The following is a 24,884-nucleotide window of genomic DNA, read 5'->3' on the forward strand; positions in this document are numbered from 1 at the left end:
CATAATTCAGAAGAGACCAAATGGCAGATAACACACGCACATATACCACAGTAATCCAAAACTGATTGGAAGCCAAGGATCCATGCTATGGTCATCTCAAGGCAAGTGTTGGACTACTGCAATGCAGTCTACATGGGCCTACCCTTAAAGATAACTTAGAAACTACAGTTCGCTCAGAATGTCGCAACAAGTTACAGTTCCTGGCAGCACGGTGTAGCGATTAGAGCAGGGGTGGGCAATTATTTTTTCCATGGGGCCGCATAAGAAACAGAAAATATTGTGGAGGGCTGGGCCAAAAGGCAGGGGGGCGAGGCGCTTTTGAAAGCCCCGCAGAAGCCGGCAGCCAAGGCAACCGGCTTCTGCGGGGCTTTCAAAGGCGCCTCGCTCCCCAGCAAGGCAGGGAGGCCAGTCAGGGTCATCCGGCAGGCCGGATGTGGCCCGCGGGCCATATAATGCCCAGGTCTGGATTAGAGAGTTGTAGAAGGTTCTGGGAGGATTACTTCAAATCCCCCTCTACTATGACCTTGAGCCAGTCTCGGCATAGCCTACCTCACAGGGTTGTTGTGAAGATAAAATGTAGGAGAATTCCTTAAGCTGCGTAGGGCCTCTATTGGGGACAAAGACAGGGTTAGTGAGTAATGCATACACAAAGGGTCGCTGGAGGCTTGGAAACCCCTCTGCCAATCAAAATATACACATAAAAAGGATCAACTGCAGATGCTCACAATTTCTCTGGCACAGAAAGGGAATTGGGGAAGAGGGGCTACCAACACCCCCTCCAAACCTTCTGAGAGGTTTTGAAGGCGTTTGCAACAGGAGCAGCCGTGTCGTAAACAAGCAGAAATCCAGGCAAAGGCGCAGCAAACCCATGACTCCCACCCCCTTGTGACCTGCCAGACAACAAAGCCGTCCTCATCCCTCAGACAGCAGCAGGGTTGTCTAGGATAATTCTTCGGGTGCCGGCCTCGTGCAAAAGCAGACCGGCTCCTGGCAGAACATTGCAGCTCGCCGGCAGATGCCTCCCAGAATAGGTGACTCAGCAAACATTCCGGGTTAGCCGGGGTGGAGAAAGTGGAATAGGTTTTTCCTAAAGATCTGCCACCCCTCTCAAGTTGACTACGCCATCCAGCGCCTCTTTGGGAAGACTGTGATCCTTGGCCCCTTCCGCACACGCAAAATAATGCGTTTTCAAACCACTTTCACAACTGTTTGCAAGTGGGTTTTGCTATTCCGCACAGCTTCAAAGAGCACTGAAAGCAGTTTGAAAGTGCATTATTCTGCATGTGCGGAATGAGCCAAAGTCACCAAATCTGACCTAAAACTAGGGACCTCAGAGGGGTAAAATGTCCCTTGTCCAAAGCAGTCACTTCCTACGGGGGGAATTGACCTATGTCACCTGGAGAGCGTTTGTAATTCTGAGGAGTCTCCAGGCCTCACCTGGAGGCTGGCAACCTGACGCAAAATGATTTTCCACCCCGAGTTAATGAATGGAACCTCCATTCCATTCTCCAACAGATTCAGATAAAATATTAGGGGAGGGAGTGAGGGGGTGGCATGGAACGGAGGGGAGGAAGGGGGCCCAGCATCTGGACATGGCCCACCCACTCTAATAGAGGGAGGGGAGGGAGAGGGAGGGGTGGCATGCAAAGGAAGGGGAGGGAACATAAGAACAAGCCAGTTGGATCAGACCAGAGTCCATCTAGTCCAGGTCTCTGCTACTCGCAGTGGCCCACCAGATGACATTGGGAGCTCACATGCAGGATGTGAAAGCAATGGCCTTCTGCGGCTGTTGCTCCCGAGCACCTGGACTGTTAAGGCATTTGCAATCTCAGATCAAAGAGGATCAAGATTGGTAGGTGGTGTGGCATGCAAGTGAGTGTTGGACTAAAATCTGTTGAGAGCCGGATTCAAATCTCTACTCTATCATAGAACCTGACTCAGTAATTTTGGGCCATTCACATAACCACAACTACTTCACAGGGTTGTTGTAAAAATAAAACGGAGGAGAGGAAAATGACATCTGACGCCCTGGGTCCCCCATTCAAGAGAAAGGTGGGGTATAACTGAAGCCCGTGAATATATAAATAATTGACAACTATCAACCAAAGAAGCAAAATGGACCTTCCGCGCACAGGCGCAGTCTAGCTCCCAGTTATCGAGGAAGGAACACCGCCTTCGTGCTTGCGATTTTCCCCACAGATTGCCGGCTGGAAACCAAACGCTGGGCTATAGGGTCCTCTGGATTGATCGGCCCAGAATACTCCTCCACACTGCAATTAAGGGTTTATCAGCCCTGCGGCCACGGCATGTCCACCCCACATCACGTCCCTATCAGGAGGAGGCATGCGGCTGCTCGGAGGAGCGCAAGGCAGCGGGTGCCTGAAGAATGCCACAGCAGGGGGAGTTATCTTGGCTCTGGGAGGTCAGCCAAGCCCAAACAAGATTCTCGAGACTGGCGCAGTGGCGGGGGCAGAAGGAAGAATGTTGGCCGAGAGGAAGCAGAGAAGTCGTCTGGGTGACACTGACAAGCAAAGGGCTTCGGGGATGCAGCGGGGGGTGCTCTCAGCAGACGGCTGTCAGATTCAACCAGAGGCGGGATCCAGCAGGTTCTCACTGGTTCCTGAAAGTAGGTTACTAATTATTTGTGTGTGCCGAGAGGGGGTTACTAATTGGTGATTTTGCCACGTGATTTTTGCCTTAGTTACGCCCCTCCTCTCAGCAGTAGCGCGCAGAACTTGAAGCAGTCTAGCAGAAGGTGCACCGGTGTGCGTGGCAGCCTGCGCCTGCGTGCATTCGTTTCCCGCCCAAGGACCGGCGCAGCAGCTGCGTCCTTGTCACAGCCCCGCCCAGGAATGCCCCGCCCCCGGAATGCCTGGTCACGCCCCTGTCGTGCCCCGCCCAGCCCCATTGGCACTACGCCACCGTTTGAATCCCACCACCATGGGAACCTGTTACTAAAATTTTTGGATCCCACCACTGGATTCAACCCCTGACAAAGTAGCAAGCGTGCCAGGAAAGACCTTTCTTTGCTCCAGACATCTGGGAGGAGCTGCCAGCCAGCGGAATCAGCACACGGCATTTGCAAATGCTCACATGTTGGACAGATCTCTGCAGGCAAGAGTCTTGCCTGTAGAGGAGCCAGAGGCATATTGGGGGGAAATGGCGTCCAGAGACAAAATGTCTCCGGGTGCCCTTCCCCCCGCTCCGCCTGGGGGCAGGGCTCAGCCCCCGAGCCGCCCGCCCTCCCCCGGGCTCCCAGAGCCCGGCAGCCCGGCTTCTGCCCTCCCCACTGGGGAGAGCAGAAGAGACTGCCATCTTTCGTCCTCTGAGAAGTGGTTTTATAAGCACTGAGGCCCCACCCCCAAGCCCCGCCCCTGGCCTCAGTGCTTATAAAACCACCTCTTGGAGGACGGACGTCTCTTCTGCTCTCCCCAGACAGAAGCCGGGCTGCCGGGAGCCTGGGGGAGGGGGCGGTGTCCTGGGCATCCTAGGCCCCACCCACATTGATGACAAAATGGGTGGGGCTGAGGGAGCCCGAAGACCACGAACCAGCATGACTTCCTGCTGCCTCATTGTCATAGTTCCCTTTACACCAGGGGTGTCCAACTCTGGCGCTTCAGATGTTCATGGACTACAATTCCCATCAGCCCTCAGTCCATGAACATCTGAAGCGCCAGAGTTGGACACCTCTGCTTTACACTGTAATTTTTTGCCCTGTTTTCTTTTGCAAAACTCTGGAGAGGTTGGTGCGTGACTTCCTTCAGTCACTGGCATTAGCCAGTTAGCGCTGTTCACTGCCAGCGGGATAGAATCACCAACTTCCAGGCAGGGCCAGGAGTTCTGCTGGAGTTACAACTGGCCTCCATTCCCCCTGGAGAAATGGGCAGCTTCAGAGGGTAAACTCTATGGTATACCACAGACCCTGGGTGAAATCCCTCCCCAAATTTCCCCCATCCGCAGGGACCACCCCAGCCCTTCAGGAATTTCCCAAACTAGAGTTGACAACTCTACAGCCTGTACTGAAAAGGTGAAAAACTGGGCTTCGGTGCTTGACTCCAAAGAGGGAAAGATGATCCGCCTGTATCCAATCCAGTGTGTTGTCGTAGTTAAAAAGTATCACGCTAGGAGATCCGAGTTTGAATCCCCTCTCATGCCATGGAAGCCTGCTGGATGCTCCCAGGGCACTCAGACACTCTCAGACTACCCTACCCTACAAGGTTGTTGTGAGAGGTTGGATAAAAATCCATTATTTTTTTTAAAAAAACAAAAAAACCTGATTTCTTTTAAATTTAAACTGGATTTTTAAAATTTAAATTGGTTTTGTGTAATAAAACGCTTTTTGAGGGGAAAATCTATCTATAGTTTAAATAGTTTTCCGCTTCAGATACTTTATAGTCCAAGCATTCCTCATGAAATGAAGATGAGTTTTTAATTATGTAGCAATGGAATGTATATTTAGCAATGTTTAAATGTTTTGCTAATTAATCCGTTCACAACTTCATGCTCTCCCAGAGGTTTTTGTTAAGATTATTTGGGGCAATTACTCCATCTAGAAGATGTTATCACAGGTGTTTTGCAGTTCTCAAAACAGGGAATTTGTGCCTGCAGAGATAACGTGCCTCTTCTCAGTAAGAATGTTATAAAAATAACATACAGAGTTGCGAAAGGGACCTGAATCCTGCTGTTCCTTTGCAAATCTATATACACAGAATCAACCCCTTAAACTGTATGTTGCAGGAAGTTCAAAGAACAGAAGATTGTTTGGAGTGGAATAGATCTGCACAAGGAGCTAAGTGTGAGGCAGGAGGCGCAAGCAGCAAAAATGAAAGTGAAACCTGTTGAGCAAACTACTCCACAGGTCTTGGGATCTTTGTCTGCATTACCTGAGGTCTATCATATTATTCTCTCCCTGCAGGAGAAAATCTATAATGGCAGCAAGTTCTAGACCCAGTTTGGGAATATTTGAATGATGTTCCTCCTCCAATGGGTAAGGCATGCATGCATGCAAACTGCAAAAACTGCAAAAACTGCAAAAACTGCAGCAAAGGAATGCAAGGCTGGTGGCTCGAATGAAACTGGGAATAGATCATTATGAAACTATTGCGAGATGAACTTATTATTCCACAAATTGAACCTTTGTCAGGTTTAACTATCAAGATTACAACAGCAAGAATGGGTCTTCATGGAGAAATCCACAATCTAAATCATGGCTAGTGGAGAATAATGTCAGCCGCTTCGGGTCTCCATGTTAGGTCTCGAAACTTAAGCCAATAAACGAACTCCGTATGATTGATCAGAAGCATTTATTGATAAATGCTTGGCACCTGCCATCCCTTTACCCCCACCCCCCGTTGTCAGTCCCCCCTCCCATTTTTCTGAGAAGTTTGAAAGATAGTTTTTGGAGCTAAGGCACCCCAAGGTCGGGGACAGATAGTGGTAGAAAGCCACCTGGCTTCCTGCCCCCACGAGATAACGGAAACAATACTGTTTCTCATGGCACCAGGGTGTCAGGGGTAAGCCTAGTTATCTACAAAGCGTGCGAAGCCATAAAGTAAAGATCAAGGAAAGAATGCTCCAGCTGGCAGTGGTAACATATAGCAGGCTAGTTACAAATATATTGAAGTAGAATTGATTTGTAGTTGCAAGCAATTACATCCAGTTAGGAATGCATCTCAATCACATAGATACAATCCCCCTAACACCCCGCTGGGAAGAAAGGTGGGTAAAAAGGAAGTAAATAAATACATTTCCAAACAAGACCTGCTGTTCTCTTTTAGGAATTCATGAATCCCCTCCTGTTGAAAAACCTGCTTTTCATGTTTTTCTTGCCAATGACAAACGACTCAGTTCATTCGTTCCATGGACATGGACCATTTCCCACCAACCCGAAAAATCCAGTGAATTCACAAGGGCTCTAGAACAGTGGCAGGCTGTACGAATTCACTGTGGGGGAGGAATGCACACTCTGTACATGCTTGCACACACGTTCATCATGCCACACACCTACACGGGCCCAGTCCTGCCGGCACAAGTGGCAGTCCCGCCTTGTCAGAACAGCCTCTGGGGTTTAACAGACGGCAGCCGTTATAAGTCAACTCTCGGCACGCAGGTGGGAATGGCACGTTTAAGGAGCGTCACGCGCCTGTTGCTGTTACCCCCTCCTTCGGCCAAGCCTTTCCCCCCCTCGCATAGCAGGGAAGCGATGCAACTGGGGGCGGAGGCCGACTCGGACCTGCCCTGGCATGACCTCCTCCCCAAGGCCTCCGTGGCCTCTCCTACAACTGCGGGAGTCCCACCGCCGGCCCAACCTGACTCACTTGCCTGCCCTAACCTGCTCGCTTCTGACTCATCCCCTCCACCTGGATCAGGGAAGAATGTGAAATGAGCCACTTCGCCGTGCTCAGGTGCTCTTGGGGGTGGGGGGAGAGCGGAAGGCAGGGCGGTCCAGGACAACGAGAGGAAAGTAGGGAGGAAGAAAGAAGAGTTTGGATTTGGAGCTAAGGCACCCCAAGGTCGGGGACAGATAGCAGTAGAAAGCCACCTGGCTTCCTGCCCCCACCAGATAACGGAAACAATACTGTTTCTCATGGCACCAGGGTGTCAGGGAAAGGCTCATTATCTACAAAGCGTGTGAAGCCATAAAGTAAAGATCAAGGAAATAATGCTCCAGCTCCTTAGCTCCTCTCCTGTAAGGAGACTCAAGGTGGCTTTCAATCTCCTTTCCCTTCCTCTCCCCACAACAAACACCTGGTGAGATAGGTGGGGCTGAGAGAGTCCCGAAGAACTGTGACTAGCCCAAGGTCACCCATCTGGCATGTGTTGGAAGGCACAAGCTAATCTAGTTCCCCAGATAAGCCTCCACAGCTCCAGTGGCAGAGCGGGGAATCCAACCCAGTTCGCCAGATTAGAGTGCACCTGCTCTTAACCACTGCACCACTACTGCGCCGCTACTGCTCCTCTCAGTGGTTATCTGTCTGGGGATGGAGGGTACCCATTGTCCCCAGGCGCCACTAATCTGGTCGCATGGGGGGCGCAAAATTGGCCCCCCGTGTGACTAGGTCCGACACGAAGACAATGAGGCAGCAGGAAGTAGCGTAGTCTTAGGGAGAGTTACTCCACTTAAACTGGAGTAACTTTGCATGGGATTGCACTGAAAGTCCCAGAGTCATTCCAGAGGACAAAGTAGCTGCTGTTGTGGGAAATATCAGCCTGAGACCACACACACACACCCCGGGAGGGGACCACTGCCCATTAGAAGTGACTGACCTGGACAGACTAACAGTCTGACCCAGTATAAGCCAGGTTCAGGTGTTAGTAGATTCCTCTGCCACAGAACAAAACACACCAGACCATCACTGTTGTAGAATGCTCCGTCTGGGTCCCAGTGACCACCTAGCCTTGCTCCGCCCATCCGTTCGAAAGTAAAAATATATTTTGGCTTTTGAAATACGTTTTGGCATTAATACTCCTGTACCAAAGTACCATGTTCAATAATATTCGTTTGGGACTATATTCAACAGCATACTATTTTCTCGATTGCTGCACCTCAACGGACCGAACTAACATCTTTACGTGAAACACAGTATAGATTAGAAGTCTCTCCTCTGATGCGACACTCCCGGTGCATAATTTCAGAGTGGAGCCGTGTTGGTTTGCAACAGAATAGCTGCTAGATTCAAGACCAGCCACACCTTAGAAACCAACAAGATCTTTGGAGTATCAGCTCTTGAGAGCCAATAGCTCCTTTCCATCATATCCATCTCTGATGAAGGCAGCTGCGACTCCTGAAATCTTGTTGGGTCTCCAGCCATGCTCTACCACAGTGGTGCTGAACCTATGGCACAGGTGCCAGAAGTGGCACTCACAGCCCTCTCTCTGGGCACGCGCAAACAGAGTGCACCCCCCCCACACACACACACATCTAGGCTGGCCTGGGCCGCTGGGCTCGATTATTAGCATTAAATCTAAAACCAAGTTTTGGGGAAGCAGCGTAGGTAACCCTGTTAAGCGCTGTTAAACCCCACTGATTTTCATGCAAAGAACTAAAGCGCGATCCTTTACCTGGGAGCAAGCTCGGTTGTTGGCAATTGGGCTTGCTTCTGAGTAAACCCGCCTAGGGTCGTGATTCACCCGTTGGAAGAGTTGCACGGTTGCTTCAAGGCAAAGCCAACAACTACCACCAAGCTTACTCCTGAGTAACGCACGCCTCTGAGCCAACCGTTTTTTCTAAACTAAAACCTCAATATTCAGGTTAAATTGCCGTGCTGGCACTTTGCGATAAACAAGTGGGTTTGGGGTTGCAATTTGGGCACTCGGTCTCAAAAAGGTTCGCCATCACTGCTCTACCACAATGTGACTGCTTTATTTGGAATCCTCTCTGCTCCCCGGCATTTGAAAAATCCTGCAAGAACAACCTCGTATGTCAACCAGTGGGTAGACACAAGGGAAAGGAAGAGCTGTGGGCAGTTACTGCAGACTGCTCACCTCAGGTGTTCCTTGCAGCACACTCTGGGAGGGACTGGGTATCGGATGAAAACAGGATGCGAAAGGAGACAACTGCCCACAGTTTAAAAAACCGCTCACATACTCCATGTGGGTTTCAAGTTTGCAACCCCTGGTGGAGAAGAAGCACAGCCAGTCAAAGGGACTGAGACCATGTAGCTGAGTGGGGAGAAAAGCAATGGACAACGATGAAGAGAAAGGAGAAGAGTTTGGATTTATACCCCACCTTTCTCTCCTGTAAGAGGACTCAAGGTGGCTGACAAGCGCCTTTCCCTTCCTCTCCCCGCAACAGGCACCTTGTGAGGCAGGTGGGGCTGAAAGAGTCCTGAGAGAACTGTGACTAGCCCAAGGTCGCCCAGCGGGAATGTAGGAGTGCGGAGACACACCTGGTTCACCAGATAAGCCTCTGCCACTCAGGTGGAGGAGTGGGGGAATCAAACCTGGTTCTCCAGATTAGAATCCAACCTGCTCTTCACCACGACACCACGCTGGCTCTCATGGTCGAGTTCATAACAGACACACCTCCTTTTGGTGGTCTCGGGGAAGTGTCGCACCTGTGAGACACCAAGCTCTGGTTTTAACTCCACTGAAGCCAATTTAATGCACAGCTGGGTTCCCAGCCGCCAACGGGCAGCCCATCCAGGAAACTTAGGCTCCTTCCGCACATGCAGAATAATACACTTTCAAACTGCTTTCAGTGCTCTTTGAAGCTGTGCGGAATAGCAAAACCCACTTGCAAACTGTTGTGAAAGTGGTTTGAAAATGCATTATTTTGCGTGTGCGGAAGGGGCCTTAGTGAGGAAAGCGAGTAAGTGTGCCCCGTTAACCCATCTGCCTAGGGCCACCAGTCCTCGAAACCTAGCAAATAACACGGTGCTCTTGCGACACAGGATCCTGTGCTTCTGCCTTGAGCAACCACTGCCTTTTCTATTTACACACCGCCCGTGTATAGCAACAGGTCCAAAACACACAGCAAAGCAGAGAAAGAGGGCAGGGCAACGGCACCGGGTGCCCCAGGGCCCAACGCGACAGGGCCAGGTCGGAGGCAAGATGGAGAGTTGTCTGACCTGCTTTGACGGGGGAAACTCTCAGCAGACTCACAGCAACCCTTAGGGCAGGGGTCTTCAACGTGGAGCCCATGAGTGTCCAACCATGATGCTAGTGTTTTTAAAAACTGACTGTGTCAAGTAGGGGTGTTTTTTTTCCAGCAAGTCTTCTGATTGGCTGTGCACATTTTAAAAAACATCGCCTTGGCAACCGCCGCCGCCATCACAACACAACCGTCTTCACCGTGCAACTGGAGGTAAACCACAGCTATTGCTTTGTGGCTGGCTCCGCCCCTACGGCAGGCATTTTGTGGCCATGCCTGCCCACCACGCTGAGTCAGAATTCCAAAAGGACCCACAGGCTCAAAAAGATTGGGGATCTTGCCGTAGGGAGACGAGGAGAGGTGGTTTGCCATGGCCTCCCTCCGTGTAGCAACCCTGGACTTCGTTGGCCATCTCCCCTCAAAATAATAACCAGGGTTGACTTTGCTTGGCTTCCAAGATTTAACCAAGCAAGCAACTATTTGCACACAGTAAGGCTAACAATCACAGACTGTGTAATTTATGAGTCTGACCAGCTTCCAGATATGTTCTGGCTTTGAAAATCCTCAGAGTGCCTGGTATCTACAATGTAAATATGTGTATTACTGTTCACACTCATATTACTGTTCCAAACCTTAAGGCTTCCATTCTACCTACTTCTACATTGCAGACCAAATGACATGGCGTACACCCGAAAGTGTGTTCAAGCTCAGAGGCAATCTAGGGAACAGACAGCCAGTGAGGCGTAGCACTTAGAATATTAGACCAGGCTTTCCAGCCGGAAAGCTTGCTGGGTGACCTTTGGCCCATCACAGCTTAACCTACCTTGCAGGGCTGTTGTGCGGCCACAAAGGAGGAGAGTTATGAAGACAGCTGGGGAGAAAATCAGGCTATGAATGATCTAAACCGTAAATAATAAACCAGTGGGGAAGACTGCTTGCCTCTTGCCCTTCGTATTTTGCTGCTGGCTGGGCGGGAGACTGGCGCTCTTTCGCTTCTCATTGTCTTCACTCAGCACTTCTGGGTTGCTGCCCTGCTCCGGCCCGGCCCGGCCCTATTGTGAATGGAGCGCTCGGCTTCCCAAGTCTGTCAGCAGCCAGAGTCTGCCCAGGGCTTTCCCACGGACCACTGCCAAGAGCAGACAACAGCAGGAAAAGCGAAAGCAACCGGCAGCAGAGAGGCAGACCTCCACTGCAAAGTTTGGCTGGGTCAGCAGCCAGTCCAGTGGCCCGAAGCAGGGGACTGGTCTCCCGGTTTCTGCCAGGCATGCCGGAGAATCTGGATTCCCCTAGCCAGAGATCTGGGAGGCGCCGGAAACAGGGTCACCTCCTTTGGCCTGGGAAACCCCGAGAGATTTGGGGGCTGTATCCAGGGAGGGTCAAGTCGAACCTTTCTAAGCTTGCTGGCACACTTGGCATTTGGAGGCAGAGAAATGAATCTAGTTCACCAGACGGGAGCCCGTCACACATGTGGAGTAGTGGGGAATTGAACCTTCTCTCCAGATTAGACTCCGCCTATAAAACCCTCTCTGGAGGAGCAGCAGTGGCGAAGGAGGTTAAGAGCTCGTGTATCTAATCTGGAGGAACCGGGTTTGATTCCCAGCTCTGCCGCCTGAGCTGTGGAGGCTTATCTGGGGAATTCAGATTAGCCTGTGCACTCCCACACACGCCAGCTGGGTGACCTTGGGTTAGTCACAGCTTCTCTCAGCCCCACCTACCTCACAGGGTGTTTGTTGTGAGGGGGGAAGGGCAAGGAGATTGTAAGCCCCTTTGAATCTCCTACAGGAGAGAAAGGGGGGGGGATAAAAATCCAAACTCTTCTTCTTCTTTCTTTCCTGCAGTCTATTGACCCAGATCGTAAAAATATACAAAGTTGTAAAATGCAAATTAAGGTAGAAACAACAGGTTTTTTTAAAAAAAAATTCAATAAATTAAAATGTATTAGAAGTACAAGCGATATAAAATAACAGTTCCAGAGTCAAAAAGAAGAAAACGGTCAGCATTAGGAACCGGCAACTGATGCCTAGACCTTACCAACCCTGAAAGGAATTTTGCCACTGATGTGGTAATCCTAGCTCTTAACCAATTAAGGTTGGCAACTGGGAGCATTTCAAAAGTGAATGGGGGGGGGGGGGCACAACATGTTGCGATGGTGTGATCTCACTTCCGGTAAAGTACCTGGAAGCGACATTATGCAGCTGCATGACACACTAGAATCCCACCCCATCTCCATGGTAAAAACCATAGATATGAGGGAAATTCCTAGAGTGTCATACAACACCATGACATTCCTCCAGGAAAACCCACAGATATGAGGGAAATTCCTAGAGTGTCACACACCACGACATTTCAACGGTAAAAACCATAGATATGAGGGAAATTCCTAGAGTGTCACATAACATCACGATATCACTTCCATAATCAACTTGTGACGCTGTGACAACTGCCCCTCTCCCCTTTTGCTCTCACTGCTCCACTGACTGACAATCCGTTGTCATGGCAGAAAAATTCCAGGCCACATCCGGAGGATGGCAACCCCAAAGGAACACTGTTTGCAAAAATGCTTTCCTATCACCAGGGATGGTATCTGAAGGTGTAGATATCATTTTATTTAGATCAGGGAATCCCAAACATGGTGCCATGAGGTTTGCAAACACTTTCTCTGGTGGCTGCCAAATGTTTGTGGGAAAGGGGTGGGGCCAAGCAGGGTTTTTGCCCAAAAAGGCTTCTGATTGGCTGGCCAGTAGCACCACAGCACAACGATCATCGCTGTGCGCCTGACAGTAAGATGCGGCAGCCATTTTGTGGCAGGCTTCGCCTACTGGGGCAGCCATTTTGCTGCCGTACCATGTCAGAATTCCAAAGTTGCCTGCCGGCTCAAAAAGGATGAGGACTGCTGATTTAAATGATTTACGTCAGGGGTGTCCAACTCTGGCCCTCCAGATGTTCTTGCTGGCAGGGGCTGATGGGAACAGTAGTCCATGAACATCTGGAGGGCCAGAGTTGGACACCCATGATTTATCTGCTGCCTCCCCTGTATGATAAAAGCAGATGTGTTCTTTTGGCATTGACTGCATTTGGCAGGCTGTTTTCTTTGCTTCTCTTGATACCGTCACACCCCTTGGCCACTTTCACCCTGCACTTAACAGTCAAAAAAGAATTAAAAGTGCGCCCATTTCACATTCTGCATGGAGAGAAGCCGAATCTGCCCACCCAGAGAAACAAGAGGAATTAAGCAATATTTGAACTCCTGTTTGCTTTGTGTAGCTGGCCATAGGGCAGTATCAAAGGGCAATGCAGGGCACCAAAGCCCAGACCCATAGCCATGAGACGTCCCGCTCCATCCACTGTTTTTAAAAGACTTTTAAGACTTACAACATTTTACCAGCTATCCCTTAAAGACCAGAAATTTTAAGTTTCAAAAACTTGCTTTTGCTTATTGCAGGAGGGTAGAGAACCGGAGCTTCTCAGATGTGGAATACTGGGGATCTATACTACCCGCTGTATGGAATTCATACAGTCCTGAACAAGGACACAGGGGGAAAAGAACCATATGTCCTACACAATGGCGCTCCCAGGCAGCATGCCATAGTGGTTAAGAATGGTAGGCTCTAATTAGGTTTATTTCCCCACTCCTCTGCATGAGCAGTGGACTCTGGAGAACCGGATTTGATTCCCTGCTCCTGCACATGAAGCTTGTTGAGTGACCTTGGGCCAGTCACAGTTCTCTCAGAACTCTCTCTGCCCCACCTGCCTCACAAGGTGTCTCTCATGGGAAGTGGAAAAGAAAGGAGTTTGTAAGCCCCTTTTGAGACTCCTCGTTGAGAAAAGCGGATAAATCCAATATCTTTTTCTAATTTGTGTATTGAAGGGGCTCCTCATTTGAACTGGGCTGAGAGGATGGAGACTCAACCCTTTCCCCAATCTAAACAGATCCATCAATATTGCCTTTCTCCCCACTGGAGTAATGAGCCCCAATTGATCTCTTTAAATGAAAAATTGGTGAGCTGTTATCCATCTTGCAGGGATCCTTAGTGCGCTCGTATTCCTGCTGTCCTCTGAATATTTTTACGATCTGGCTCAATAGACCACAGTAAAGAAAGAGAGGGTTAAGACAGATGGACTCTGAGAGCCGGGTTCGATTCCCCACTCCTCCACATGAGTGATAGACTCCCATCTGGGGAAATAGATTTATTTCTTAACCACTTCACCGCACTGACTCCCAGCTGTAATTCCTGGAGTACTCTGGTTCCTACATGAAGACTGATAACCCACCGAAGAGCATTTAGCTCCACAGCAATATATTATACGCCTTTCACAAAGCAAGGAGTCGGCCATGTGAAGTGGGGGTGGGAAAGAACGCTATATTTTCCTTTTAAAAATTATTCATTTCCAAAAAAAGCAGGAAAAAAGAAAGGAAAAAAATCTCAAACATTAGCAACTAATAAAAAGGGGGGCAAAACCCACAAATAAACAAAAATATAACAATGGTGGCAGCCGATCCACACATAAGTTTCCATGCATCCATGTGGAAGGGATGTCTATGCACCATGCATTCAAATATCAAGAAAGTAGTTAGGTCCACTGATTTACAGGAAGGGATGTCCTAAAGTTGTAATAAAAGCCTTTTAGCTGTAGTAAGAGCACAGATCTAGGGCTGTTCGACTTAGGAATCTGTTGCCTTGGAGGGTGGTGAAGTCTCCTTCTTCGGAGGGTTTTTAACAGGGGCCGGATGGTCATCTGTCAAGGGTGTTTTCAGAGGTGGGATCCAGCAAGTTCTCACAGGTTCCCGAGAGTAGGTTACTAATTATTTGCGTGTGCCGAGAGGGGGTTACTTATTGGTGATTTTGCCACATGATTTTTGCCTTAGTGACGCCCCTCCTCTCAGCAGTAGCGCGCAGAGCTTGAAGCAGTCTAGCAGGAGGTGCACCGGCGTGCGTGGCAGCCTGCGCCTGCATGCATTCGTTTCCCGCCCAAGGACCGGCGCAGCGGCTGCGCCCTTGCCACAGCCCCGCCCAGGAATGCCCCGCCCACGCCTCCGTCGTGCCCCGCCCAGCCCCATTGGCGCTACGCCACAGTTTGAATCCCCCCACCATGGGAACCTGATACTAAAATTTTTGGATCCCACCACTGGGTGCTTTGACTGTGTGTTCCTGCATGGCAGGGGGTTGGACTGGATGGCGCTTGGGGTCTCTTCCAACGCTATGATTTCATATATCTGTGACCACCTCTAAGGGCTATGAGGTAGGCCGGGAGATAGTTCATTGTCTGTGAGATAGGGAGATAGTTTAAAACCATATATGGATCTTCAAAAATAAATGGACATTTCTAATAGGGGAAATGGGCTATTTGAGATAATCAGGCAACAGCGTTAAGAGAGAACCGCCTACAGTGGAGAACTCAGCACAGGGATACAGTTTTCTCTGGCAGCCCTGCATTCGAGGCAGTTCCATCCCGACCTGGACGCCCTGGCAGGTGGACTAGAAGCAGAACAATATAGACCCTCCTGTCTCTTGACCAGCAGCAGAGAGCAGTGGCGTAGGAGGTTAAGAGCTCGTGTATCTAATCTGGAGGAACCGGGTTTGATTCCCAGCTCTGCCGCCTGAGCTGTGGAGGCTTCTCTGGGGAATTCAGATTAGCCTGTGCGCTCCCACACACGCCAGCTGGGTGACCTTGGGCTAGTCACAGCTTCTCGGAGCTCTCTCAGCCCCACCCACCTCACAGGGTGTTTGTTGTGAGGGGGGAAGAGCAAGGAGATTGTAAGCCCCTTTGAGTCTCCTGCAGGAGAGAAAGGGGGGAGATAAATCCAAACTCTTCTGCTGCTGCTGCTGCAAAAAGATTCCTAAATCTGCACACTGCCTGGGGAGGCAGGCGACGACAGTCAACTGCAGGCTGGTCCCAATGACATTTGCAGGCGGTTCACCCAGGGGTCGAGAACACAGCTGTCGGGAGCGCATTTCGGGCCGGGCCTTGCACCGGATATGGTGGAATCCAACCGAGCAGATGTCTCCTTCTGGGTGTCCCTGGATTGCCTCACCCCACCCCCATGCAGAGCCTCCCCATTTGGACTGGGAGGGGAGGCAGATCACAAGATTCTATAAAATTAGCCTGACGCAATAAAAACATTTGGCTTCTCAGCAGCCCCGTCCTTGAAGGCTGCTAATTAAAACAGCTTGGAACTGATAAAATCCCAAAAACAGCCACAGAAGCAACTGAAAGACTGGGGCGTCTCCCATTAAAATTGTGCCTCGTCCCAAAACTGGGGGTAGAGGCGCACACACCATATACCCAAGGTGGTGGGGTGGACTGGGTGATGGAGTTGGGGTGTCATCCTGGAAATTTCTCTGAATTACTAGAGATCTCCAGTTCTGGGCAATTCAAGAAGGGTACTGACAAGCTGGAATGGGTCCAGAGGAGGGCGAGCAAAATGGCGAAAGGTCTGGATTCCATGCCCTACAAGGAGAAACTTAGGGAGCTGGGGATGTTTAGTTTGGTGAAGAGAAGGTTAAGCGGTGACATGATAGCCCTGTTTAGATATCTGAAGGGATGTCATGTTGGTGAGGGAGCAAGCTTGTTTTCTGCGGCTCCAGAGAGTAGGACTAGGAGTATTGGGTTCAAGATGAAGGAAAAGAGATTCCACCTAAACATCAGAGAAAAACTTCCTGACTGTCAGGGCTGTTCAACAGTGGAATGCACCACCTCCGAGTGTGGTGGAGTCTCCTTCTTTGGAGGTTTTTAAAGAGAGGCTCGATGGCCATCTGTCAGGAGTGCTTTGATTGTGTGTTCCTGCATGGCAGGGGGTTGGACTTGATGGCCCTTCCGGTCTCTTCCAACTCTATGATTCTATGATTCCAAGCAACAGAGCTGTATTCTCCCAGAGAAAAGAGCAGTTTTAGAGGGTGGGATCTATGGGGTTATGCCCTGCTGAAGTCCCTCCTGACCCCAAACTCCACCATCCCCAGTCTGGCAACCCAAGCTGCTTTAGTGGCTGATTCCTACTTGGCAGCGGTCTGCTCACTGCCACCCATGGCCTCGCTAGATAGCTATGGCAGGACCAGCCCTCTAAGTTACCCTTTATGGTTTCCCAGAAACATGCCCTAGCAGCGCAGTAGTGTAAGCAGGCCGATGGAGGATGGGGCAAACCCACAAAGGATGCCGCCGCCTTTGTGGCTGGGCACACTGCATTCAAGAGCCATCCTAAAGCAGGCTCTGGACAGTGACAATGCCACCTCAGACCACGGGGACGGTTCCAAACAAAGATGTCAGTGTATTGTCGAAGGCTTTCACAGCCGGAATCACTTGGGTGCTGTGTGGTTTCCGGGCTGTATGGCCGTGATCCTCTGAAGATGCCAGCCACAGATGAAGGGGAAACGTCAGGAGAGAATGCTGCTAGAACACGGCCATACAGCCCGGAAACCACACAGCACCCAAAAGATGTCTGTGTTTGGGGGGGATGCAATTTGACAGTATACTGGACAACCACCACCCTCCAAAAGGGGATTAGGCAGATTCATGGAGAAGAAGTGAATCAGCTGACTCTCCCCTTTCTACATGAAGCACCATGAAAGGGCCAGTAAGGGAGAAGATGTCCAAGGAAGACCATGGGTCAGAGCTCAAAGATTGGAGAGGGGGCGGGGGGCAGAAGCCTGTTTGGCTCAAAATCCACATCTGGTCTCGAACTCTGGACCTTGCAATCCCCCCAGGACACAGAATCCACATCTCTGAAGGACCGCTTCCTTCCCTGTGTCCCTGTGAACCAACCACGGTTGCCAAGCAACCAGAGGCAGAGCAAGAGGGAATTGCGCCCCTGCCACAGCGCCATCTGCCCCGCCACACCCCCTCCGCTGCTCCACCCAGGGCGTTGCACCCCACCCGGCCCCGCTGGTGCTACGCCACTGCGAGCAGCCATCTGTCGGCTATCCCCACCACTTAGAGAGGCCTGGCTGGAATCAAGCCTGGGCCTTTCCCTTGGTGGCCCCAGCTCTGTGGAACAGTCTCCCCAGTGAGGGGGCACCTACTCGGAAATCTTCGAGAGGCGATGCAAGGCTTTCAAGCGAGTCTGAATAGCAGGTATCTTCAGGGTGGGTGGAAATTTGGAGTTCGTTTTATTTTTGCTTTTAAAACGGAAAATGTTTTAACTACAAGGAATCACGGAGGAAAGGATGGAAGCCATAAACAAAATGGCTTCCACCTACCAAGATTTTGTTCAAAAACGAAAAACTGTTCCATAAAGTTAAGGAGTGTAAGACATAACACAAAACTCCCCCTCCCCCTAAACTAGACTGTGGATCTGGCATGAAGGCACGTAGGGTCATACGTCACATAGGATCACATGACATCTCTGCAAATTTCCCCACTAGTCTACACAGCAAGGTTGTTGTATGCACAAGAAAGTCCATACAAGGGTCGGGGGAAATCGGCAGTGGTTGCATTTTTTCTTCAGAGATGCCATCCTCCCTAGCTGGTTTGGCACTAAAATCAGGCAAACCCCCTATTCGGAAAGGCTCCAGCTAAAAAGCCTTTGAACCGGAGGCCGAAAGGCAAACCTGCGTTAAGACATCAAAGCAGCCGCACAAGGCGGAAATCCGTCCGAAGGTCACAAGATGTGTCCCATCATGCACTGCCACCACTCTGCAAAGCTGACCTGAGCCAAGAAGATAGATGAGGTACAAATGTTTTAATAAAATAAAAATAAAAATAAGAAACAGCGGAGAATGAGAGCAATGGAGCCGCAGTGTCGTAGTGGTTAAGAGCAGGTGTACTCTTAATCTGGAGGAACCGGGTTTGATTCCCAGCACTGCTGCCTGAACTGTGGAGGCTTATCTGGGGAATTCAGATAAGCCTGTGCACTCCCACACATGCCAGCTGGGTGATCTTGGGCTAGTCACAGTTCTTCGGAGCTCTCTCAGCCCCACCTACCTCACAGGGTGTTTGTTGTGAGGGGGGAAGGGCAAGGAAATTGTAAGCCCCTTTGAGTCTCCTATAGGAGAGAAAGGGGGGATATAAATCCAACTCATCTTCTTTAATATGTCAAAGGCCTAACTGCGGCAGGCAACCAATTTGGCAGGATGCAGCCAAAAGAGATATATCAATTGCTTCATTTCAGTAGTTCCCACCCTGGGGTACGCATAATCCCAGAGGCACACACTGGAGTATTTGGGGGGGGGGTACAAGAAAAAAAATTATGTAATGGGCTTGCTAATATGGGGGTACAATTTTAGGGAAATGGGCTGCCAAGGGGTACAGGAGTGAAAAAAGGTTGGAAACCACCGACTCTATTTCCTCAGTAACAAAACTAAAAGGAAAAAAAAGTGCAATGAAATGGAACTACTAGGAACTCGCCAGATCTTATCCAGTTTATCTCCAAGGCCTCTCTTAAAAGAACAAGCTTTTGAAGTTCGGAACTAAATTACAGGGAACTTTATTTGAAAAGGGACTTTTTTTTTTTAACTGAGGGATCATGTGGATTTGTAGTTTAGACAACAGGATCCTGGGCAAGAGGCAGGGACTCTTTATTTTTAATTAATTTATTTGTTAGACTTTTTTACTAGCAGCTCACCCAAAGGGTCTTGTGGTGACTTTTGACATTAGAACAGGAAAAATGAGTCTTTGTGAGCGTCACTGAGCCCAACAATTTGGAAAAAGTTTCAGACGGTCAGTGGTGTCGGTCTGCAGTGGAAGACCAAGATTTGACTCCAGCAGCAGCTTAGGGAAAGATTCTACCCCGGAATCTTGTGGGTCTCTAAGGTGGTACCAGATTCGAATTCGAATCATGCTCTCGGCTTGGAAGGAGCCAGTGAAAGCTAGCAAGGACAGGAACTCTCTCCCTCCCCAAATCCTGAGAATATGAAGAGAGGTGGGTCTACACCAGTGGTGGCGAACCTATGGCACTCCAGATGTTCATGGACTACAACTCCCATCAGCCCAATTGGCCATGCTGGCAGGGGCTGATGGGAATTGTAGTCCTTGAACATCTGGAGACTCTCCCTCGTTACTCACCACTTGGAGTCTACTATGGAAGCCAGCTGCAGAGCAGGTCCTGCAACCCATGAGAAAGAATCTACAGCATAGGTGTCAAACTCGCGGCCCTCCAGATGTTATGGACTACAGTTCCCATCATCCCCTGCCAGCACCATGCTGCCGGGGGATGATGGGAACTGTAGTCCATAACATCTGGAGGGCCACGAGTTTGACACCTGTGATCTACAGGATAGTTCTCTAGAGCAAGCTCCACGTGCAAGAACGAAGCCATGCTTGGGTAAATGACCCTTCCCAATGGAATATACCCAGACAAGTGTCATTTGGAAGGAGGGAAGGTTGCCAATTACCAGGAGGTGGCTGGAGATCTCCAGGAATTACAACTGGCAGGCTACAGAATCTTCAGGCTACAGAATCATAGAATTGGAAGAGACCAGAAGGGTCATCAAGTCCAACCCCCTGCCATGCAGGAACACAGGATCAAAGCACTCCTGACATATGTTCATCTAGCCTCTCTTTAAAAACCTCCAAAGGAGGAGACTCCACCACACTCTGAGGTAGTGCATTCCACTGTCGAACAGCCCTTACTGTCATGAAGTTCTTCCTGATGCTTAGGTGGAATCTCTTTTCCTTCATCTTGAACCCATTACTCCTGGTCCTGGTCTCTGGAGCAGCAGAAAACAAGCTTGCTCCCTCACCAACATGACATCCCTTCAAATATCTAAATATGGCTATCATATCACCTCTTAATCTTCTCTTCTCCAGACTAAACATCCCCAGCTCCCTAAGTCTCTCCTCATAGGTCCTAGCCCTTAGAGGTGGTCACAGATATATGAAATCATAGAGTTGGAAGAGACCAGAAGGGCCATCCAGTCCAACCCCTTGCCATGCAGGAACACACAGTCAAAGCACCCTTGACAGACGACCATCTGGCCTCTGTTAAAAACCCTCCGAAGAAGGAGACTTCACCACCCTCCAAGGCAGCAGATTCCTCAGTCGAATAGCCCTATTTGCAATAAATAAGTAGGTTTTGGGTTGCAGTTAAGGCACCCGGTCTCAAAAAGGTTCGCCATCACTGTCATAGGGCGTGGACTGGAGACCTTTTACCATTTTGGCTGCCTTCCTCTGGACCCGTTCCAGCTTGTCAATATCCTTCTTGAACTGAGGTACCCAGAACTGTACACAGTATTCCAGGTGAGGTCTAACCAAGGCAGAATAGAGAGGGACAATTACATCCCTCGATCTAGACCACTATACTCCTATTGCTACAGCCCAGAATCGCATTGGCTTTCTTGGCCACCGCATCACACTGTTGACTCACGTTCAGTTTGCGGTCTACTAAGATGCCAGATCCCTTTCACGCGTAGCGTTGCCAAGTTAGGTGCCCAGCAGAAATGATGGGGTGCTTTTGAGGGTGGAATCTATAACATTACATCCTGCTGAGACCTCTCATCTTCCCAAACCTAGCCCTGCGCCACACACCCAAATCTCCAAGAATTTCCAACCCCAAAGAAGAAGAAGAGTTTGGATTTATATCCCCCCTTTCTCTCCTATAGGAGACTCAAAGGGGCTTACAATCTCCTTGCCCTTCCCCCCTCACAACAAACACCCTGTGAGGTAGGTGGGGCTGAGAGAGCTCCGAGAAGCTGTGACTAGCCCAAGGTCACCCAGCTGGCATGTGTGGGAGTGCACAGGCTAATCTGAATTCCTCAGATAAGCCTCCGCAGCTCAGGCGGCAGAGCTGGGAATCAAACCCGGTTCCTCCAGATTAGATACACGAGCTCTTAACCTCCTACGCCACAGCTGGTAACTGTGCCCCAGAGTCTTCATCACAGCCCTTTCTACACAGCCAACAAGCAACCGTGATCTTGAAACTCTTGTGCGACAGACAGCTGACTTCTTTTTTAAAAAAAAAAAAATTGCACCTCTCCGGCAAAGCAGAGCCTCTCCATCAGCATCTTTGCAGACAGGGGATGATAGCCCTTCCCAACAGGAATGAGTCATGCCAGGCATCTGTTCTGGGTGTGCTCGGAGAAAGCTGGATCCAAGCCGGCAGCCTCCTGACTCCCCGCACCCCACTGCAGCCTGGGAACAAAAGGATCCTTCATCGCAGCGAGATACCATGTTAAAATGGGACAGAGCCTTGCATTTCATTTGTAGCGAACAGAGTCCCCTCTTGTAGCAAAAGGAGGTGGGTCCCGTCTCATCCTGGCAGACCAAACTCTTGCCTCTCTGTCCCCACCAACTCTCTGGGACGCTTTAGGGAAGCCACTACTTGAATCGCCAGGTCATGGGACGGTATAAGAATCCTAACAGCACAGATGATCCCACCTATCATCATTGGGGTGAGATGGTGTGTTGTGGGAGCCGATGCGAGGTCACGGAATGTACGCAAACATCCCATCCGTTCAAGAAAGGGGTCACAACGAAACCTTCACAGCCCTGCTTGTATGAGAGAAGGAAACGCTACCTGGAGCTGAAATTTACGGTGACCTCAATATGACATAACAAACTGAACTCAATCCCGACTACCACACCGGACGTGACCCGATTTCCACAACGCTGTCAACCTGGGAATTTTCCGGAGGTGCTCGGAATTCAGCAGGATCATTTTCACGGATGCGGGGGGGGGGGAGCTGAACACTGAGCACACATTTAAGGAGACATACCACACACCACGAATTTAAGAAGACATACAGCACACCACAGAAGTTGCGGGCATGCACTCTAGAATGCCAAAGCTGTAATGAAGAACGCAGCGGCATCATAAGGACAAAAGAATAGATTGTGGCATAAGCTTCCACAGGTTTCTGTGCCCCCAAATTATCAGGCAGACAGCTTGCTTTGGCCCACATGCCCCGGAGAGCCCGCGCATGCACTCCAGCATTCATGCACCAATGCACACCCTGACTGCTCCAAGCCTCGACAGCGGCCCGAACGTGGCTGTTGAGAAACTCTGCTGCGGTCGGCCTCTCACGTCACAGGCGTGGGATTCGCAGAAAGGAGAAGTGGCCCAGGGAGGGGAAAGGACGACAAAAAAACACCCAGACTTTTTATCATATTAGAACAGCTGGTCCTTGCTCACCCCACAAACACAACACTGTGCAAAATGCACCGAAAAACACAAACCAGGCTCTCGCGCTGTTTGCACGGGAGAGGAAAAAGTTCCACCGAGTGGACTGGGAACGGAGATCCCACCTAAAACAAGGTCCCATTTTAACAGATCCCCCCCACCCACCCCATGAGTGGGCCAACAGAGTTCCACTTCTGCAAAGTGGCCTTTTCAACACTACGGAAGCATCCCCCCAAATCCGCTCCCCCCCCCCCAAGTTGTCCTCTTCCCATTTACGCAACCGACACAGGCGGGCTCACGGGAACTGCATGAAATGTTAAGTGCAATTCTTTGGGACCTGTTTGGCAGGAAATGGTTTCCAGTGGGCCCAGCTTCATGTCAGTTGCCATCTCTCTCCACCAATCATGGAAAGCCACCCTGCATTTTAAAAAAAGGGTTTCTTAAAATGGAGGGGGGGATTCCCTTCCTGAAGCATCCCCAGAGCCTGGCAGCAAAGGGGGGGGGGGCATCTCCAAGAGGAAGACCACTTGCATTCAAGCAAGGGTTATTTCTCAAATAAAAATAAGCCAGGCTTGGGAAAGGGCACCTGGGACAGCAGCGCCCCCACCCCACCCCCACTGTAGTGAAAGGAAATGGGGCGGGGCGGGGCGGGGAGAGAGAGAGTTGAGAGGTAAGCTCTTTGGTGGCCTGCAAGCAAAGTTTTGCAAAAGTTTCCAGCAGTGGGGTTTTTGGAGTTTTTTTTGGGGGGGGGCACAATCCATTTTGCAACGTAAGCACACAGATCTGGCATTTCATTTCGCCCTCTCCCCAACTAAGTTTTGACCCACCCCCACCCCCACGGATTCCTAGCAGTTAAACCAACATTAAAATTCCCAAAACCCTTTCGGAATCTCCAGCCAAACCCGCCAGCGCGCCTGGCTCAAAGTTCCCACGACTTTCTGTCTTTCTTTTTCTTTTAATTTTTTTGCACTCAAATCCCTCTTCCCCCGCTCCCGAGGAGATCCGCCCCCCCCCCCCGGCTTGGGAGCAGGGCCGCAGCCCCCCGAGGCAGAGAAGACCCCGGAGCGGCACAGCCGCCGGAAAGGAGCCGGCCTTCCCATTGAGGGACGGCGAGGAAGGCGGTTGAGCCGAATCCCAGACTTTGCAAGAAAATAATAATAATAATGAAAGAGCAAACCGGCGGCGGCGCGCAGTGGAAAAAAGAAGACAAATGCCCCGGGGGGGCGGGGGGGGGAGAGAGAGAGAGAAAGGCAGAGATTTCCTGCCCTCCCCCCCTTCTTTTTTCAGTTGGAGATTTTGAATTTTTTTTCACCCCCGTCTTGCAAAAGAAGCCGTTGCCAAACCCAGCTCTTTGCAACCTCGTTTGGCCAACCTGCTTGCAAGGGCGGGTTCAACAAGGCGCGGGGGGGAGCGGGGGTGGGGGAGCTGGAAACTTCCCCCCACCCTCACCCCTCGATGTAGCCCAGCTCCTCCGGCCCCTTTTCTCCCCCCTGGGACACCCCCCCCTCTCCCGTTTGACCCCCGGCTCCGCGCTTTTTCCCACGCACTTGGCCAAACCGAGTTGCCTTTTTACGCACGGAAGCTGCGTAAAAACTGCAACTCGGGACAAAGTTGGGGCGGACGCAGGGGAAGCGGGGAGGGTGGAGGGGAGCCCCACTCCCCCACGCACCTTAAGCCGGAACCCGAGAGCGCCCAGAACTGCGGCCCCCAAGCCCGTTGGCCTTACCTTTCCTTTCCGTCCGGCGGCTGAGTTTGCTCCCGGGAGTCGAGCCGGCACCCTCCGCCTTGGCTGGCGTGGAAATGTCCCAGGCTGGGAACTTCCAGCCCCGGCCCGAGGTGTGGTCCTCCCCTCCTCTCTGCGGGCGAGGAGGAGGAGGAGGAAATGCTCGCAAGGAGACCGCGCCGCAGCAGCGGCAGCTCCCACCGCGGGCGCCGCCTGGTATTGCGCCTCGTCCCCCCAAATGCCAGGATCTTTTCCTCCCTGATCCCTCCCAAACTGACATCTTACTCTTCCTAGTCCCCTAAATTGTAGCATCCTTTTTTCCCCTCCTGGTTGGGGGCCACGCTGAACTTTTGGAAGGGGGGCTTCAGCTTGGCCCCCTCCCATCTGCAGTTGACTGGACTGGAGGAAAAGGTTTGGCAACGGGAGTGCTTTTGGATTGTGTGTTCCTGCATGGCCGGGGGTTGGACTTGATGGCCCTTGGGGGTCTCTTCCAACTCTGTTGATTCTATGAGAAACTGGGT

At 50.8% G+C, this 24,884-nt stretch overlaps 1 protein-coding gene across 1 annotated transcript in view; it reads right to left on the reverse strand.

Annotated features, from left to right (window-relative positions):
* The window catches only part of CDC42SE1 (CDC42 small effector 1), a 51,695-nt gene extending 27,167 nt beyond the window's left edge, over positions 1–24,528 (reverse strand). Inside the window, exon 1 of the mRNA XM_048511256.1 lies at positions 24,367–24,528. The gene's annotated coding sequence lies outside the window, so the exon portion shown is untranslated. The remainder of the gene's footprint in view (positions 1–24,366) is intronic.
* Positions 24,529–24,884: the final 356 nt, after the last annotated feature.

The sequence above is a fragment of the Sphaerodactylus townsendi genome, linkage group LG01, assembly GCF_021028975.2.
Source record: "Sphaerodactylus townsendi isolate TG3544 linkage group LG01, MPM_Stown_v2.3, whole genome shotgun sequence".
Classification (NCBI taxonomy): domain Eukaryota; kingdom Metazoa; phylum Chordata; class Lepidosauria; order Squamata; family Sphaerodactylidae; genus Sphaerodactylus; species Sphaerodactylus townsendi.